The sequence below is a fragment of the Hyperolius riggenbachi genome, chromosome 1 (assembly GCF_040937935.1).
Source record: "Hyperolius riggenbachi isolate aHypRig1 chromosome 1, aHypRig1.pri, whole genome shotgun sequence".
NCBI lineage: Eukaryota > Metazoa > Chordata > Amphibia > Anura > Hyperoliidae > Hyperolius > Hyperolius riggenbachi.
The window spans coordinates 211,741,477-211,761,769 of record NC_090646.1 but is presented as its reverse complement, the minus strand read 5'-3'; the positions used below and the strand labels follow the sequence as shown (position 1 = coordinate 211,761,769).

General features: G+C 44.0%; 1 protein-coding gene and 1 long non-coding RNA gene across 2 annotated transcripts in view; one reads left to right on the top strand and one right to left on the bottom strand.

Annotated features, from left to right (window-relative positions):
- Positions 1-8,464, bottom strand: part of ANKRD50 (ankyrin repeat domain containing 50) — a 106,353-nt gene extending 97,889 nt beyond the window's left edge. The window contains exon 1 of the mRNA XM_068280051.1: positions 8,296-8,464. The gene's annotated coding sequence lies outside the window, so the exon portion shown is untranslated. The remainder of the gene's footprint in view (positions 1-8,295) is intronic.
- A 134-nt stretch (positions 8,465-8,598) lies between these two features.
- On the top strand, positions 8,599-19,778 carry LOC137547056 (uncharacterized). Its single transcript, XR_011026448.1, has 3 exons — positions 8,599-8,735; positions 17,694-17,786; positions 19,627-19,778. It is a non-coding gene; the product is annotated as an uncharacterized lncRNA (long non-coding RNA).
- Positions 19,779-20,293: the final 515 nt, after the last annotated feature.

The window sequence follows — 20,293 nt, the reverse complement described above, 5'->3', positions numbered from 1 at the left end:
CCCCCCCCCCCCCCCCTAAAGGATACCCGATGTGACCTGTGATATGATGAGATAGACGTGTATGTACAGTACCTACAGAGGCGCTGTGCTTTATACACACTTCTAAGTTACTCCTGTTGTATTTTTTGCCTGAGGAAGCGGGCTTGAGACCTGTGAGACACGTTGCATATTTTTAGAGTAAGAATTAAAACTTTTGATCATATAGAATTATTGTCCACCCTTACACCCCACCCCCCCCCCCCCCTCATCTTATTTTGTTTTACATTTATGGTATTTTATCCTGTTGGCACATCTGTTAATTCTGTACACAAATAACTATGCTGTGTTCCTTTTCTTTCTCTGCCTAAAAGAGTTAAACATCAAGTATGTAAGTGGCAGTTCCTGTCTGAATCAGGACTGGGTCAGACTACAGTGTGACCCTTACTGATAGGAAGTGTTTTATAGTTGTAATTTCTTAACAGAAATGGCTTCCGAGAGCAGGAAAGAGATAAAAAAAAAAAAGGCTCAATAGTTCATAAAATTTTAGCTCTGGCTAACAAAGCAAAAACAAAACCGTAAAAAAAAAAATAAAATTAAAAAGTAGATTTACATATAAAATAAAACTGTGAAATATCTTAAAAAGTCATTTTAGGGGAAGGAGGATAGATACATTTGTTTATTTCATTAGATTATTTTCACCTTGGGTGTCCTTTAAAGGGAACCCAAAGTGAGAGGGATATGGAGGCTGCCATATTTATTTCCTTGTAAACAATGCCAGTTGCCTGGCACCACTGTTGATCTTCTGGCATAAGTAGTGTGAGTCAAAACCCTGGAACAAGCATATTGCTAATTCAGTAAAACCCAAGTCAGAGTATCTGAGCTGCTGCATGTTTGTTCAGGGTCTATAGCTAAAAGTAGACACAGGAGCTGGAGGACTGCCAGGCAACTGGTATTGTTTAAAGAAATAAATATGGCAGCCTCCATATCCCTCTCACCTAGGGTTCACTTTAAGGCCTTGTTCACATTGCATTCCGTTTGCGTGGCCATCAGCGGTGGATGGTTAACGCGTATTATTTTTCGATTCCTGGCGCTTGGGTGGGCAATTCGTTTTTGTGTTTAGCGGGTTTCTGACGCAAGTCAGGAAGTGTACTCTTTTGCCCAGAAAAGAATAAATACAATATATTCTTAAAAATGCAAACGCAATTGCTGCACAAAGCGATTTTGTGAGCATTTTGCGTTTCTCCTATACTTTCCATTGAGGCGAAATCGCCTCAAAAATGGTGCATGCACTGCTTTGCTGAACGGACAGCACACAACCCGCGCTGATATGAACCTTCTCATAGACATTCTTCACGCGGTCGGGGGGGCATTTTTAAAAACCGCATGCGGGCGTAAAAGAGCCAAAAACGCCTGCAGTGTGAACAAGCCCTAAAGGAAACCTGTAGTGGAAAAAAAAACAGGGCTGTGGAGTCGGTACAAAAATCTTCAAACTACAACTCCGACTCCTCGGTTTATGAAACCAAGACTCCAACTCCGGGTACCCAAAATGGCTCAGACTCCGACTCCTCGACTCCGACTTCCTAGTTTACAGGGCTGTGGATTTTGTACAAAAATCATCCAACTCCCGACTCTGACTCCTCAGTTTATGAAATCAACGACTCCGAGTGCCCAAAATTGCCCTGACTGACTCCACAGCCCTGGAAAAAACTGCCCCAAATGGGTACTTACATAGGTAGAGGGAAGCCAGAGGCCTAAGCTACGTACACACATGCGACAACGATCGTTCGTTGTGAACGACGAACGAACTTTTAATTGACGAAAGAACGACCTAAGCAAAGTTAGTTTTTAGAAGTGTGTAACGATCTGATTGTTAGAACGAACGTTACATCACGTATAGCAACTATTGCGCTTGCGCGTAAAAATGAAAAGTTCCATGGAGAAATAGCGAAATGCGCATGTTAAGCCTAGTACGAACGACTGTTTCCGACGATGTACTACTTTTGCAAACGATCGTCATTATAAAAAATCCGCCAAGCTAGATTGTTCGTTTTCCAAGATCTAGCTCATCCGTCGTTAGACTGCTTTTTTTTTTTTTTTTCAAACGATCGTTGTTTGAAATGATCGGGGAACGATTGTTTCAAACTACTATAGTCGCATGTGTGTACGCACCTTTAGACCCTTGCAAGCACATAGATAAGGGCTTGTCAACAGAGCTCAGCTGCACAGCACAAGCCGGCTTGTGCCTGCACACTAGCCGAAACAGCAGACGTGAGCCGTCCTGTGCAGCATGACTAGGCTTGTTCTTGTATGGGAGAGTGGTCACGAGCTTCGAGGGTTCCATGGCTGGAACGGCAAGACAGAGGGGGATGGGGAAGAATCTGGAGCATCCACACAGGTAAGTATCTAACAAAATGGACTATGGTAGTTATCAGATTGCAAGCTCCTTGGACGGACAGTTAGTGGGCATGACTGTCTACCATGCAAATTGGAGTTCGTATGTGTATTTCCACACACAATCGGAATGAAAATTGCCTTAGAACTGACAGCCCACTGAAAATCAATTGGGTGTTTCCATCTATACTGCGTTTTTCTAACAAGTTTACATCCGGGTAAAAAAAACCTGACAGTATTTCAATTTTGTTCTGGACGCGGCAGACATGGAAAATGCAAGTGTTACATTGCTCGAGAACGCACACGGTGTCCAAAATGCTGAACATAAGTTAATACACCTAAACACACCTGGACCTAGAGACAGTAGCCAAGGTCAGCTCTGTGCTCACATAGAAAGTATAGCTGCTGCTTCCTCTCAGCTCTTTCCTGACTTCCTCATGTACATCAAGAGATAGGAGGAGTTTAGACAGCTATATAAGAAAACTACACTGTCATCTCAGCACGGAATACAGATACTGTCCAAGACAGCTAGGCTAGATATTTTTTAACATATTCATTGAAAAAGGTATGGATCAATGCAATCAATTCAAATTGACTGAAAAATGCAAATTGACTGAAAATGCATTGAAAAATGGGAAGCCGAATTAGGGCTCTAAATTACAAAATGATCGCTCAGTTAGGGCTGGTTCAGACGAAAGGTTGCCTCAAAGCGTTTGCTATCGATTACACAAATGTCATGGTTGATCCAAATTCTTGTGAGGCCTGGAACCCACTACAGCAGTTTTTTGAACATTTAGGGAGCGCTTTCAATCGCTAGCGATTTCACTAAACGCTCTGCCAATGTAAATGGATGGGACTGATTCCACTAGAGCGGTTGTGATTAAGGAAATCGCAATCGTGGCACATGCAGCATTTTGGGAGCATTTCCATTCTAATGAATTGTATAGGAGCAGGGAAATCGATCTCAAAATCACTTGCAAAATGCTGTCACAAATAGCTAGCGATTGCAATATCGCTTTCTAGTGGGTTCCAGGCCTGACGCTGCATGTAGCATACAGTGGCCATTGAGTTCTGCGGTTCCGTCACCCCTATGGAAGCTCCAAGCGCTATGATAGAACCACAGAAACCAATGCCAAACACCTTCCTGCGTGGTAGCAAAAAAGCATTTAGCATCGGCTAAATGAGTCACAACCATCATCTGTCTAAACCAGCCCTTGTATGTTTAATGTGGAGGACTAGCTTGTTAATAATACTATTATGTAGATGGGTCTCTTAATATCCAAACAGACAGAGTGATATGCCCTGGTTTCATATGATGTCAGAGCTTAGGGCTTATACATGCAATCAATAACGGATCAATGGTTGATAGTTTGGGGAACAACCATTGTACAGACATGCTGCTCTTGTACTGTCACAGGAGAGGGGAGAAGGGAAGTCGTGCCATGCATAAGCAAGCGTTGTCTGCAGGAAAATAAGTGCAAGCACAGCGGGACATAGGAACAACATCATGGCAGAGCTGTGCACATACAGGATCTTCTCATAAAATTAGCATATTGTGATAAAGTTCATTATTTTCTGAAATGTACTGATAAACATTAGACTTTCATATATTTTAGATTCAAATACACAAAACTGAAGTAGTTCAAGCCTTTTATTGTTTTATTATTGATGATTTTGGCATACAGCTCATGAAAACCCAAAATTCCTATCTCAAAAAATTAGCATAGTTCATCGGACCAATAAAGAAAAGTGTTTTTAAAACAAAAAAAAGTCAACCTTCAAATAATTATGTTCAGTTATGCACTCGATACTTGGTTGGGAATCCTTTTGCAGAAATGACTGCTTCAATGCGGCGTGGCATGGAGGCAATCAGCCTGTGGCACTGCTCAGGTGTTATGGAGGCCCAGGATGCTTCGATAGTGGCCTTAAGCTCATCCAGAGTGTTGGGTCTTGCGTCTCTCAACTTTCTCTTCACAATATCCCACAGATTCTCTATGGGGTTCAGGTCAGGAGAGTTGGCAGGCCAATTGAGCACAGTAATACCATGGTCAGGAAACCATTTACCAGTGGTTTTGGCACTGTGAACAGGTGCCAGGTTGTGCTGAAAAATGAAATCTTCATCTCCATAAAGCTTTTCAGCAGATGGAAGCATGAACCCACTTTTGAACAAGAAACAGCAGCAGAAGCGCCTGACCTGGGCTACAGAGAAGCAGCACTGGACTGTTGCTCAGTGGTCCAAAGTACTTTTTTCGGATGAAAGCAACTTTTACATGTCATTCAGAAATCAAGGTGCCAGAGTCTGGAGGAAGACTGGGAAGAGGGAAATGCCAAAATGCCTGAAGTCCAGTGTCAAGTACCCACAGTCAGTGATGGTCTGGGGTGCCATGTCAGCTGCTGATGTTGGTCCACTGTGTTTTATCAAGGGCAGGGTCAATGCAGCTAGCTATCAGGAGATTTTGGAGCACTTCATGCTTCCATCTGCTGAAAAGCTTTATGGAGATAAAGATTTCATTTTTCAGCACGACCTGGCACCTGCTCACAGTGCCAAAACCACTGGTAAATGGTTTACTGACCATGGAATTACTGTGCTCAATTGGCCTGCCAACTCTCCTGACCTGAACCCCATAGTGAATCTGTGGGATATTGTGAAGAGAAAGTTGAGAGACGCAAGACTCAACACTCTGGATGAGCTTATGGCCGCTATCAAAGCATCCTGGGCCTCCATAACAGCTGAGCAGTGCCACAGGCTGATTGCCTCCATGCCACGCCGCATTGAAGCAGTCATTTCTGCAAAAGGATTCCCGACCAAGTATTGAGTGCATAACTGAACATAATTATTTGAAGGTTGACTTTTTTTGTTTTAAAAACACTTTTCTTTTATTGGTCGGATGAAATATGCACATTTTTTGAGATAGGACATTTGGGTTTTCATGAGCTGTATGCCAAAATCATCAATATTAAAACAATAAAAGGCTTGAACTACTTCAGTTGTGTGTATTTGAATCTAAAATATATGAAAGTCTAATGTTTATCAGTACATTTCAGAAAATAATGAACTTTATCACAATATGCTATTTTTTTTTAGAAGATCCTGTACATGCTAGATTCTCTGCTGAGACAGTGTCAAACTGCCACCTTGGATGCAGATCATCTAGCACAGGCTTTCTCAACCAGGGTTCCTTGAGTACTCTGCAGGGGTTCCTTGGCATTTTCCCCCATCGTGGTGTAAGTATAATAAAGCACACCATAATAGGTGGTACTGTAACAGGAAGCACTAAATTGGGGGCTCAGGAGACACTATAATGAGTGGCAGTGTAATGGAGATAGTGAAATAAACAACCACACATAGTTTTAAAGGGAACCAGAGATGAACGTTTCACACAAAATAAACATATCAGTTGATAGCTTGTAAAGAATAAATGCTCTACCTGATAATTTTGCCGCTCTGGTGTGCCTTTTTTAGTGTTTTTTATCCATTATTGCTCCAGGAAAAATCAAATATGGCCGCCGGCTCATAGCCCTTCTGCTTCCGGGTTATGAGTTGTTCTGGATGTGCTGTCTAGGCTCTATGAGACTAGGCTGTCATTTAGGCTTTATGAGAAAGGCTGCTGCAGTCTTTCATCTGTGTGCTTTCATTTTGGTATGATGTACAGCTGCCTGTAGGAAGTGTCTTTCATAGGAATGAAACTGCAGTCATCATCAGTATCTATGCAGACAGAGTGCACACAGATCATATTGCAGGCTTTTGCAGCCACACTTGTCTGTTTCAGAGATTCTCTCTCAGCAGCAGCCCTCCCATGTCATCACAGCTCTCAGTATGCAAAGCAGGAAATCTGAGCCAGGAGGTGGCAGGCTTGGGCTTGAAAAGACTCCACAGAAGAGTGACTCAGCTATAATGATTCCAGGTCAAACCTACACTGAGCCAGTCGGGGATTCTTATCACAGCTGATAATAGACTAATTAAGCAGATAAGAATGAAACTAAAAGCAGGGTAGGTGTTTACTGTCATGTTCCCACTGATAAATGTAATAAAACACATGAGGGTGCTTCGTCTCTGGTTCTCTTTAAAGACCATGCCTCCTGCAAAATAAATGCAAGGGTTCCTCGAGATCAAAAAATTGTTTGCAGGGGTTCCTTGAGATCCAAAAGTTATTCGCAGAGTTCCTTCAGGGTAGAAATGTTGAAAAAGGCTGATCTAGCATGTGCATGAGGCTTTAAATGGGTGGTTATGATGTGTAGATGTTTTTTTTTTCCTATTCAGGTTTACTTTGAGGAAATAAGTAGATTTATGCGAAAATTCAGAGCATAACTTTCAGTTTCACTACACTGATTACACTGTAATAATAAACCTAAACTTTCATGTAAAAGAAAAACACAGTGAGAGGTGACATTGTAAAAATGCAACAGTGACAAAATCCAGGAGGAACTTGATTTATGAGACAAGAAAGCTGAAGGAGTTTGCGAGCACAAAAAATGACAGCCAACATTTTCTTTTGAAAAAAAAATGTTTTTAAAGTGATAAAGGAATAGAATAGGCGAAAAGAATGGCCATCTTCCGCAGGTAATGAGTTAAACTAATATTGACTCGCTTAATAATGTCAACATTGGTTTATACTACAGTGGTAAAATCAATACTCCAGCACCAGATTGTGATTAAAAAAAAAGGTTGTGCATAGTGGTTGAGGGGAGGATAATTGTACAGACACACTAGATACTGCATCACGGTGTGAATGACATGACTGATGAGGTCTGGCATTGCCCCTTAAATCTGCTTCATCACACCAACAATGCTTTTGCCGCATCTCACCCTTCTCCACTGGCAGCATATAGATTGTAACAGCCTATGCTGAGCTTAGCAGTTTGCTTTCTTGTTTGGTGGTAAATGCAACAATATCTTTTGGGATACGACCCCAATCCAGAACATACCCCAGTGATAAATGCCCTGAACGTCTAGCCTGCCAGTGTAAGCCAGTCAGTTTTAAGCGCTAGGTGAAAGCAGGTTCCACTGCAGAAAATCATTTAGAAATTAGCCTACTTTCTTCATTTAGAAACACAAGATGAGATAACGAACACAAACCGGTGTAACCCACAACACTGTATAGTGAAATGCACGAAGTATAAACTGATGTAACAAAACTGTTCCGAGACAACTTCCAGCCTGAACTGCAAAACCCACATGCAAAGTAGGAGTCTGCATATGAACATTAAAGACTGAGTATGGGAAAGAACTGATACAGCAAAATGACAGTAGTCTGACTTGACCCTTCAAAATACACGTTTACAATCCATCAGCTGCAATCTACTTTTCCTTTTCTTCTCTGCATGGGGTGGAAATGGTCTCTTAGTCCAGGGTCTGCACATTACTCCTGGCTGGGTATTTATTGCCCTCATCCTCCTCCCCAGCACAGCCCATGATCTTTGTGCTGCTGTTGAAGGATCCCAAGCCCCCTTTTGCTGCCTGCAGAGAGATTGGGCAGCTGCAGCCATGCAGGCAGACAGACACACGTACACACACAGCAGGGGCTGGCAGCCCAGCACATACACAGCCAATGACACCCTGGGCAAGGGCCACAGACCCCACCCCGACACATCAGGGGGGCACATCTGTGCAGCTGCAAAGCACAGGGTGGAGGTGCAACAATTGCTGCCTCACCACAACTAGTGGAGCAGTCACACCCGAATCCAGATGCAGCTGTGCGGGGAATGGATGGAGGAAGGACTGGAGACATGTCTCTGGCGGACAGTGCCTATGGCAGGCAAGCTGGCAGCAGCTCCCCCTGATGACATGCACACAGGCAACTTCTCTCCAGCAGCAGCACAGTAACTAGTGACAGCAGCTGCCCCGTGCAGTGTGTATGTGGGTGTGTTCACATATGTGTGTACATACAGCACTGCCCTCCCCCAGCCTCTGCCCGGTGCACTTACCCGCAGCACAGCGCCGCTGTCCCCCCGGGGTGCTCGCTCTTTGTTTCCCCTCTCTTTCTCGGCTCCTCAGTCTGGCTTTCCAGTGGCTGCTGCCGCTCCTCCTCCCCGAGAGCCGGGGTCTCCGCCTCCAAACAGCGGGAGGGATGGAAGCCCAGGACGCTCTCCCTCGGTGGCCGCGCCTACGTGTGACGTCACGCCTTCCAGCAACCACATTCCTGTTTCCACTGTCTGGGCTCCGGCCAGCGGCGCGCTGCTTGATGGGATGTGTAGTTCCAGCTGCTGTGCTGTCTAAGGAATCACGTGACCGGCAGGCGTCCTGGAGTAACCCTTGAAAAGGCACTCACCTATGCCCTGCTTTCTTTTTCACTTGTGTGTTTCATTTCTGTGAGTTGTGAAGGAAATTGTATGTTCATTCCTTTGAAAGTTGACGATTTTTCAAGGTAATTACAGAACAGATGTATTAGATTTACAACCGAATTACAAGAATGCAGAAAGTAAAAATGTGCAATCTGCACCCAGTGTGTCCCTCATATAGAGGAATAATCCTTATTTTGGAAACACAAATAGCCTGTTCCTCTCTGCTTTTTTACTGCCTTAGGTTTGTATTATATGAATTCATCAATGTCTGTTTAGCTCCGGTACACAAAATCAGATACTTACCTAAAGAGAGGGAAGCCTCAGGATCCTATTGAGGCTTCCCTCGCTATTCCTTAGTCCCCGTTGCTGAGTGCAGCCCCCCAGAAGATTAGCGACAATGCATTGTCACTAATCACATCAGGTCTTCCTAGTTCCAGTGCATGCAATAGCCGACTAAGCTTGCCCACAGGCTCTGTACTACTGTGCATGTGCAGGCGGGCTTGAACGACCATTCACGCACATAAACCAGGAAGAGGAGCTGCGCGGCCCGATGTGAAGGGGGGGGGGGGGGTGCACAGCAACGGGGAGCTTGTTAGAACCGAGGGAAGCCTCATTAGGGCTCTTTCACACTACAGGCAGCGGTAAAAGGCTAAAACGCTGCGTTTTGGCTGCAGGCGTTTTCAAGGAGTTTTGAAGGCGTTTTAACGCCTCTACATTACAGTCAATTGTAATGAGAAACGCCGCGGTAGGCCCAGAAAAAGCGCCTGGGAGCGTTGAAACGCAACGCTCCAAAACGCAGCGTTTAGTGTGAATGGTAAAATGAAAGTCTATGGACTTTCTTTTACCTAGGAAAACGCCAACTTCGGCCGTGGCGTTAAAACGCCGAAAAAGCCCTCTGGTGTGAAAGGGCCCTTAGGATCCTGAGGCTTCCCTCTCTAACTGGTAAGTGCAGATTTTGAACCTGAGCTTCGGTTCGTGTTCACTTAAAGGCCCAGTGCACACCAAAAACCTCTAGCAGATCTGCAAAACGCTAGAGGTTTTTGAAGCAGATTTCAGAGTGATTCTAGGCATGACTAGCGTTTTTTGGAGCGTTTTTGTGTAGCACATTTCAAATATTGTTACAGTAAAGCTGTTACTGAACAGCTTCTGTAACAAAAACGCCTGGAAAATCACTCTGATCTAGAGTTTTTCAGAGCGGTTTTCCACTTTCCTATACTTTAACCTTGAGGCAAAAACGCCTCAGAAATCTAAAAAATGCTGCAGCCCCCGAGTTTGCGTTTGTAGGAAAATTGACCCACTCTGGTGTGCACCATCCCATTCACTTTCATTAGCCTTATTAGTTTAATTAGTTTAGCGTATACATCCCCTATGAGTGGAGTATTGAAAATTACCTTCAATGCATTTGATCACCTAATCTTAAAGGAAACCTGAGAGAAACAAAGTAAAAGTATTGATACTTACCTGGGGCTTCCTGCAGCCCCATTCAGGCCGTGGGCTCCCTCGCTGCCCCCAGGCTGCTCCGATCCCAGTAAGTTTGTCCAGTCACACATGCTGGCCTGATGGGGGCTGGAGGAAGCCCCAGGTAAGTATCAATGCTTTTTTTTTTTTTTGTCTCAGGTATACTATAAAGCAAACCTGTGAGGTTTAAAATGCATGAATTTAGATACTTACATGAAATTCATGTATCTTCCATAGTCGCCCTCGTCCTGCTCCATCAGGTTGTTCCAGTGCTGAGACCCCCAAAGCGTGGCCGTACTGTAGCATGGACCCGCTCGGGCTAGATTGGAAATAGCCAAGACCGGTCAGGTCCAGCGCGGTGGCGTAGTGGTTAGCACTTTTGCCTTGCAACGCTGGGTCCCCTGTTCAAATCCCAGCCAGGTCAACATCCACAAGGAGTTTGTATGTTCTCCCAGTGTCGGTGTGGGTTTCCTCCATCTGCATAAGTTTCCTCTGGGCACTCTGATTTCCTCCCACGTCCCAAAAACACACAGATAAGTTAATTGGCTTCCCCCTAAATTGGCCCTAGACTATGATACATACTGTACATAGACATAAGACTATGGTAGGGATTAGATTGTGAGCCCCACTGAAGGACAGTTAGTTACAAGACAATATATACTCTGTACCAGCGCTGCGTAAGATGTCAGCGCTATATAAGTAATAAATAATAATGCTACTGCCCTGACGCAAGTTGTCAACAAGTGGTTTTGCGGAGGAAACGGAGCTGGAACAAACTGGTGGAGAAGGAAGGGGGAAGAATCCTCTAGAGGCTTCCTCCACCTATGGTGAGTACCCATTTGGGGCAATTTGTTTCCCTACAGCTACACTTAGGTAGGTATCTCCTCACTACCTAGAACCACCAATACAGGAGCCCCACAAGGCTGTGTCCTGTCGCCATTTCTGTTCTCTCTGTACACGAACAACTGCAGATCCTCGTCAGACTCTGTAAAAGTAATCAAATTTGCAGACGACACAACCATCGTCGGTCTGATCACCAATAACGATGAGGAGGCGTACCGCCACCAAGTCGACAGTATCTGCCACTGGTGCAGAGTGAACGGATTGGTCCTTAACACAGCAAAAACTGTGGAGATGATCATTGACTTCAGGAGGCGTGCTCCCACCCTACCTCCAATGCGTATTGACGGCAAGGAAGTGGAAAGAGTTCCCTGCGTCCGACTTCTGGGCACAACCATCTCCAGTGACCTGAGGTGGAAAGCCAACACTGCCTCCACACAGAGGAAAGCCCAACAGAGACTTTTCTTTCTTCGCCAACTAAAAAAGTTTGGTATGGCCCCAAAACTTCTGTCTAACTTCTACTCTGCTACAATTGAATCTGTCCTATGCACTTCCATCCTGGTCTGGTATGCCAGCTCCTCCGCCAGCGACAGGCTCAAACTGCAGAGGATCATCAGATCAGCAGAGAGGATCATCGGGAAAGCCCTTCATACTTTGGACCTCCTCTACCACTCCAGGCTGAACACCAGAGCATTAAAGATCACCAACGACCCCTCGCACCCAGGCCACCGCTTTTTTAGTCAGCTTCCCTCGAGCCGAAGACCCCGGTTCCGGTCCATCCTCACCAAGACCTCGAGACATAAGAACAGTTTCTTTCCCTCTGCTGTCAGCCTTCTGAACTCTCTCTCACGAATTTGCCCATCCCCAACCCCACCCTACAAACTCAAGCCACACTATAGCACGCTGAACTGAGGCACACTGCACATGGACGGTGATCTAGCTCCAGAGTACTTTCTGCCTGTTCTTTGGATGTATTTTTTGATTTCTGTTTTTCGATTTGTAAATGATGCTTCACTGTGTTCCCCTGCATCTGTTTTTGTTTTTTGGTTCCTGCATGTTCCATCCTGTATCTGTATTTGTATCTGTATCAGTCCCCTGTACGTGCCAAGCCCAATTCCGGGCACGACCCAGTCGTGCTTGGCGAGAATAAAGATTCTGATTCTGATTCAGGCTTGTCTGTTTAGCTACTGTGATAAAAGGCATACATTAATAACAAACCTGAAGTGAAATAAGAGAAAAAAAAGACTTACTGTAGATGCTTACCTAAGAACAGGGAAGACTTTAGATGACAAAGAGCCTTCCCAGTCCTTTCTCTATGCTCTTGTTCCACCGCTGTCTCCCTTTCAAATTTTGCGCCTCTTCAGTACTCTTATGCTGGATACACACCATACGTTTCCGCGTTCGATGCGTCCGTCGATACGCGTCGATTCAATTATTTCCGACATGTCCGATTCGCGATTCGATGGATCATTAGGTCGATTTGCCATACTTTACATGGCATTTGACCTAAAAATAATCGAAATGCGCTCGGAAATGCACGGAAATAATCGAATCGACGCGTATCGACGGACTCGTGCGACGCGGAAACTCATGGTGTGTATTCAGCATATGGGAAGCTTCGGAAGCACTCATGTCTCCAAGTGCTTCCAAGGATGGGTGCATCTGTACTGCGCCTGGACACACATGTGCGGAGTACATATCTGCTCGTCTTTGGAAGTGCTCAGGGCCAGTACTTCTGAAGCCTGCACGGGAGTCCTGAAGAGTTATTCAACAAAGCTGGTCGAATAACTTAACTGGGGGACAGCGGTGGAAGGAGGGGATAGAGAGAGGACCGAGAAGGCTCTATGGGATCCAGAGCCTTCCCTCTTCTTAGTAAGTTTCTAAGTCTTCTTTTTTTACATCGCTTCAGGTTCATTTTAACCACAAACAAACATACATGGGGCTTGACTCACAAAAGAGTGCTAACTGTTAGCACGGCCATTTTTCACGTGAATTTTCGCATTGCACGCGATCAAGAATTTTCACACGAAACGATAACGTTTTTGTGCGAAAACGATACCGATTTCGCACGAACATTCGCGTTTGCGTGCAAAACGGTATAGTTTCACGCGAAAATTAGCGATCGCGTGCAATGCGAAAATTCGCGCGAAAAATGGCCGTGCTAACAGTTAGCACTCTTTTGTGAATCAAGCCCATAGTGTCAGAAAATTTGCATGTGAAAAAACATTTGCGTTTTGCCCCTAAATGTTAGCTCCCATTCACACTTAAGTGCAGTGCTGTCCGTCATGACGCAACGCACATTTACTAAACATACCACTCTCGAGCAGTGCGGATCAATACAAGCGAGTCCATGATACGTACGGTCCTGTCAGCATAGCATGCACTCTTAATATGTACACGACCCTTTGAAGTGCTTGGCAATGTGATGGTAGCGCAACTGCTATACTTCACTAGCACAACCGTCACCGCCTAATTATAAGTTTGGATGTGAAAAAGTTGTGTGCATTTGAAAGCCATTCTTAAAGTGTAGAGAGGAATGTAAACAAAGCATTTATAATTACATGGGGCTTCCTCCAGCCCCCTTTAAGCCATGGGCTGGCTCGCCATCTCCCTGGGCAGCTCTGATCTACCACTGGCATTCCCAGTATATTTTTTCAGTCTCGCTCTGTCACATGCACTGCCTGGCCAGGAGCATAGTATGCGATGGGGGTGCATGCACTGCCATGCCTTGCATGCGTGACAGAGCTTGATTGAATAAATATACCGGGACAACCAATGGTAGATCAAGGTGTCCCTGGGAGACAGTGATGGAGCTTACAGCCTGAAGGGGGCTGGGGCAAGCCCCAGGTAAGTGCAAATGCTTTATTTTCATTTCTCTCAGGTTTCCTTTCATTTTTTTTGTATTTGGAACGTACATGGGAAAGCCAGTACATCATCTGGCCACATTGTGGCAGGGGACATGACTAAGCTTCCCATCACCAGGAAGCTCTAGTCTTTATTGTAACTGCTGTATGATAGTATAATTGTGTACAGAGCATCTGTCATGAAATATAAATAGAGGAAACCTTGGTTACCAATTTCCTAATTATCCTGACCTACATACTTGTTCTTGGTAGATGAGTAAGAAAGCATTATAATAAGAGGATAGGTATGACATCCAGAAAAAGAGCAAGTTCAGAAGTCGGTCATGAAGGACAATTTCCAATGCTTCTGACATGGCATCAGCAAGTTCACAAATCTATATGGCACACCATCACATCAGTAATTGGGTTCATGTCCAAGGTGGTTGGCATACCACCAACATTGATAAAGACTTTATATCCAGGTCAACACACCATTTCAAACTTGATTCCAATTTATTCAGTCCATAAAAAGTCAACATACAGCTGACAATTGTTTCTGGGCCACAAACGGTTGTCTTTCTCAAAGCATAGCACAGACAATGCATCGTATATTGTCTGCACTACACTTTGAGAAAGAGGACCCTTTGTGACCCCAAACAATTGTCAGCTGCATGTTGGACTTTTTATTGATTGAATAAATTGGAAGCAAGTCTGAAATGTTGTGCTGACCTTGATTAAACCTCTTTTTACATGACAGATACACTTCTGCCTCACAGATTCACAGAGGTGGAAAAGATGAAGATAACGGAATATAGATCTCTGGTCAGGGCATTTTATTGTGCTATCAACCTGAACTGAGACCTAGAAAAGTTAACAGGTGCTCACCCCTTTTCTTCCCGGGTCCTCAGTTTACCTTTCTGTTGTCTGCTGCCACTCCACTACGAGAGCTGAGGTCTATGCCTCCAAACAACAGGAGAGAACAGCAACCATATGGAAGCACTGGCAGCCCTCTAACTCAATGGGTGCGTCCACATGATATGTCATTGGTGACTTACATTTCTCCGCAGCCAAATTCCTGTTTCCACAGTCCGGGCACTGGCCAGACACCCACACTGCTCAGGACTTTCAGCAACTTTGCTGTCTAGTGCTGGGAATGCACGGTTCGTTTTGAACCGTGTAATCGAGCCGCTGATGGCTCAATTGATAATTTCCGACCTGTCCGATACCCGCCGGATTAATTCCCCGCTCGATACCGCGGGCAGGATAATAGTAAAAAACGAAAAGAAGATAAGAAGCCGCCCACGGGGACGAGCGGGAATCGATCCGGGCGCCCGCGGGGACGCGCCGGAATCCATCGAACGGCTCGATACACGGTTCAAAACGAACCGTGTATTCCCAGCATAAGGCCCGATTCACATTAGCTTTTAGCAGCGGATCCGGCTGTACGGTTCCGTTGTCTGTTCCGCTGAACGGACAAAAAAATGCTGCAGTACCTAATTTTGTGGACCGTTGTGCCCAGCGGATCGGACATGGAAGGTTTTGCAGCACCATAGGAACCTATGGAAAAAGGACGTTTTACAGCACACTGGCTGTAAAAATGGGCCATTTTCCAGGATCCAGATGGCCGGATCCGCAAAAAAACGCAGATGTGAACTGGGCCTTAGGCTTAGTTTGCATCGAAAATCACTATTGCTTAGCAGTTGAGATTTTTTTTTTTATTGAATGTTTATTGAACATGCTATCTTCACCAAATTTGCAAGACATGTTAGTGAGAATAGTGGGAAAAAACGAAAAGGAAAACTTTCAGAAAGACTTTGTAGTTCTTGAGAAAATCAATTATAAAAAGACCAAAGAAAAAAGGGTTGCTTTGGTTCACTATATAAATATATATGCAAATCTGAGTATTATTTTTATTTGGCCATGTAAACTTACACTTATGAAGAATTGTACCGGGTAGTTGCTTAAAGAGAACCTGAACTGAAAATAAAAAGTCAGAATAACCATACACAGGTCATACTTACCTCCCATGTAGTCTACTCCTCAATCTCTTTCTCCTCTCCTGCGTCCCATTTGTCCAGTGTGATCAATGAAATTTTCTGTCCTCCAGTTTAAAAATAGCCATTACCCATAACAGCTTCCTGGTCAGCACACTGTTAAACTGTAATATCACCCACTTGAGCCAAAGGGAAACATGGACATTACCTTGCACATTCAGTTGTAATTGACAGCTGCTGATATATAACTGACAGCAGATGGTATATTTCAGTGCTGAGGAACTGACGGTGAGGTTAGTATGTAATATTCATTTGCAGCTATATCATGTGTTTATTTTAAATAATTTTACTCGCTTCAGGTTCCCTTTAACAGATAACTTCAGATAGACAGTATGGTAATAGATAACAACACCCATTTTTCAAGTGTACACGGCTCTGTGATGTAATGCCTTCATACTCCAGCAGTTACATCAGTACTGTTCGTGCTGGAGGGATTTGCATAGTTTATCATTACACAGAGCTAACACCCAGGGAAAGAAATGATTTCCATGCCTGGAAGTTTTTATTTTAATGGTTCAGACTTTTAAGCTACATACTCACCTACCCACCATCTGGCAAGCTGGCAAGGTCTGCTGCATCTGTCTTACAAGGGATTGAATACTGATTCCCGTAGGGCAACAGAGCACTGATAACAGGTATGTTGCTATGCTGGGAGGTGTAGGAGCAATGAGTGTGTGCGGTGGAGTGACTTCCGTCAGGCAGAGCTGTGGCGATAACAGTGGCATTGTTCGAGTGTCTGGTATCACTAAAGATCTGACTTGCCAGATCTTTATCGATTGTCATACGTCACCAGCATACACCAGTGTGGGTATGGGCTTTTACTCCTGAAGGCAGCAGTTGGAAAAGGGAATGGGCAGGGTTAGGGCGTTAGTGGCAATCTTGAAGGCTCTCTTTTTGCTCCTTCTGCCATAGCAGTCTTGCAGGAAAGATAAGGTGCAACCAATGATCCTTTCTAATGATCAGATGATGTGTTGCAATCTCGCTTTCTTCCATACTTGTCATAAGGGCCTGTTTGCACTACACACAGATTGGATGCAGAAAAATTGACTCCAATGAATGTCTATGGGCCTGTTTATACTAAACGCAATTTTTCTGATGCAGACTTTCCCATAGGCGTTCATTGGAGTCAGTTTTTCTGCATCCATTCTACATCCAATATGCATGTAGTGGAAACAGGCCCTAAGCCAAAACAGGCATTCACTGAAGATGTGAATATGGATTTGTTGATGATAGAATAAAACTGCACCAGAACTTTCTTAGATGCCTTAGTTGGTACATCCTCTGCTGGGCATTCTTGATGATAGCAGCAGTGTTGGTTTTGTCATTTTAGGTCATAGAGTGACTCTACCTGGGTAACAGAGGGGCAATGAGCGCGCCATTTATCTTCCTTTTATAATTTAGGGGTTAGGCTGGGAGGATGTTTTCCTCTCATTTTCAGTCTTGAGAACAGTAATCTCAAAGTTGTTACTGCTGCAGTACCTGGAGGAAAGCTGTCCCACTATGCACCTGTAAGTAAACTCTTCCCTATTGTGCATGGGTTCAACTATTGTTGTTACTTGAGGGTTCGAAACTACTTGGATTGTATGCTAAGCTCAGAAGTTGCAGTTTGAGAGGCACCCTACATTATCAATGCACCCCAAATTAGCTCTGCAATAGCAGTAGATACATTACCTACTTATCTGCTTTCCCTTGAAACTCTCACCCATGTAGCTGGTTTTCCTTCTGGTGTCATTGTGGGTGACACGGATGTATATACACCACATCCTGGGGCTGGAGCTATATAAATAGGTGTCTGCATATAAATATGTATATGTGTTCATTGAAGTACTATGTTTACTTAATACAGATATCGAGGCCAGGAGAATGGAGTGATTGGATGGATGCACGACCATTGGGCAGGCTGTGTACCAAAGTTTGTCATGGAGACGGTACAGTCAAGGTTGCAATTTTACAGTTAACATTTTACCCTGTAGTCATTACATTTGTATTACATTAGCATGATACTAACAGCAAGGTCAATGATGGCCAGGGGCTACACTTCACTTGTGGTGCAGATGAAACCTACACATACGCCCAAATATGAGTCGCATTTAGAAATTACCTCTTATATGTGTAAAATCATTTCTGCTAGTTTTAAGGTAAATAGGACCAACTTAAAGGAGCAAAAATATTTAGGAAAAATACTTCTCCCTTCAAAAATGTAATTACACAGACCTATAAGAAAGACCTTACAGCTGAGGAACAAATTGGGGACAGTGGGATTTGGTTCAAACACAGGAGTAGTCCAACAATCCCCCCCCCCCCCCAAAAAAGAGAGAGAGAAGCAGTTGGGAGGTGTGCTGTGCTGCTTTACCTCATCTGTGTTTTTGACTCAGAAGTATAAAGTATGGCTAAACTCCCTCCAAGCCCAGCTAGTTACCCAAGCTGCATTTTCCCAAACCTTGCCACTGTCCCCCACCTTGATGTGTCATAGTTGGCCCAAAGTTGCAGTAATGCTATGCAATTTCTTTTGATTTCCCTGGTTTAATTTTTTTTTGTTACTTATAAAATCTTAGGAGAAATGCAATAACACCATGAAAATGAATGATCCCATTTAAATCACATCAAAATACATGTAAAATGCTAAATGTAAATAGAAAAGAATTGTGATGTGGAAATACAGTGCTTCCTTAACTAGAAAAAATGTAGCAATTGCTTTTTATTCTCACATAGAATCATACTGTACACTGATTAGGGATGCTTAGGAGAACTCATGGAGAAGCATGTGATCAGTTTGATCAGCTGATAGATTTGTAAGGTTATTATTTGCTGTGATGACTTCCTGGTTTAATGCAAATCATGACCAGCAAATCAGAGCCTTACAAATCTATCAGCTGATCAAACTGATCACATGCTTCTCCATGACTTCTCCTAAGCATTGTCATCGTTAAAAGTGGCCATACACTTATAGATTTGCAGCAGATTCGACCATCAGATAGATTTGTCAGATGCCTGTCAAGTCGAATCTGACAGGAATCTATCTGATGTGTGCCACACACTAGGAACAGATTTCCAATAGATTTCATAATGAAATCTATTGGAAATCAATCTAAATGCATTATTGGACTATTGAGCCTCATCTACACGGGTAGATGAGGCTGCGATCCGGCGGCTCGATTAGCCGCCGGATCGCCTCTTCCGCGTGCCCACCGCGTCCCCGCTCGCCGCGCGTGCGCCACATTCGATTCCCCGCTCGTCCCTGCCGGCGCCGCTTATCTTCCGCTCGATTCCCTGCCATTGTCCCCTCTCGGGGAGCGAGTAGGGAATCGGCGGTGCAGAGATCCGTCCTGTCGGATCTTATCAATCGAGCCGCATCAGCGGCTCGATTGATAAGGAGCATCGCGGCCGCATCTACTCGTGTAGATGCGGCTTTAGATCCAATGCAACTCCATGAGCCATCAATCTGCTGCCTAGCAGCATATCGACCTAGATTTTCCATCCTGTCAGTTAGATCAAATCCATCGAAATCAGCCGCAAATCAATAGATTTGCTAGAATCGATTTCCTACCGATCATTCCATGGAATCGATCGAATGATCGATGGTTGAAATCGACCAGTGTATGGGCCCCTTAACACTTATCAGCTTAAATTGTAAAAGGTTTAGCCTATAGTATTAAGTTTGTCAAACTGGTAAGATAATTGTGGGTGTAAATAAGCTACGCCTAATATCATTCTGCACCATTTACAAATAAATACTGTAACTAATAAAATCTGTGCCTTCCATCTTGTCCTAATACTAGAGTCAAATCTATCTGGTCTATCCATGTCCTCTGCAGAGGGGAAGAACCATTTAAGCACCATTAACCTTGAGCATACCTAAGAGGCTGGAGTCCTGGAATCCTCTGTACATTTTTCAAAAGATTAAACAGATATTTCTATGAAAATGATGGATTTAATGGTAAGATAAATGAAAACTGGCCCTGAAAGTCTGCTGCATCCAAGCCTAATATACATAGTTTAGAATGACAGGATCATATAGCAAATGCATATAACTGAAAGTTTATGATGACTATAAAAAAACAAATGTGTTGAATTGGTACATTGGTATTGATGCATTTATTTTACTTCCCTGAGACAGATGAAAGGGAGTCTCCATTCAGCTGCAGCTTTCTCTAACGTCTGATTTAGCATAAAGAAGGGTCAGTCACACTTGCATGTTTCTTGGTTGGTAACAGGTATGCTGTGTGTTTAATTTGGTATACAGAGAGTACTCTTTATAGGTTCCATCAAGTGATAACATGAGTTACTGTAAACGTGTATGCACAATCCAAAACCTAGTGAGCCCAATGGACTTGATCCGTCTGACAATATTGCAGGGCCAAAACTGTGCAGATGTGTCACTAGCCTACAGGCTAGCAACATGTTCTGTTGCTATGCGGGGGGAAGTGAGGCTGACGGAGTGGGGCA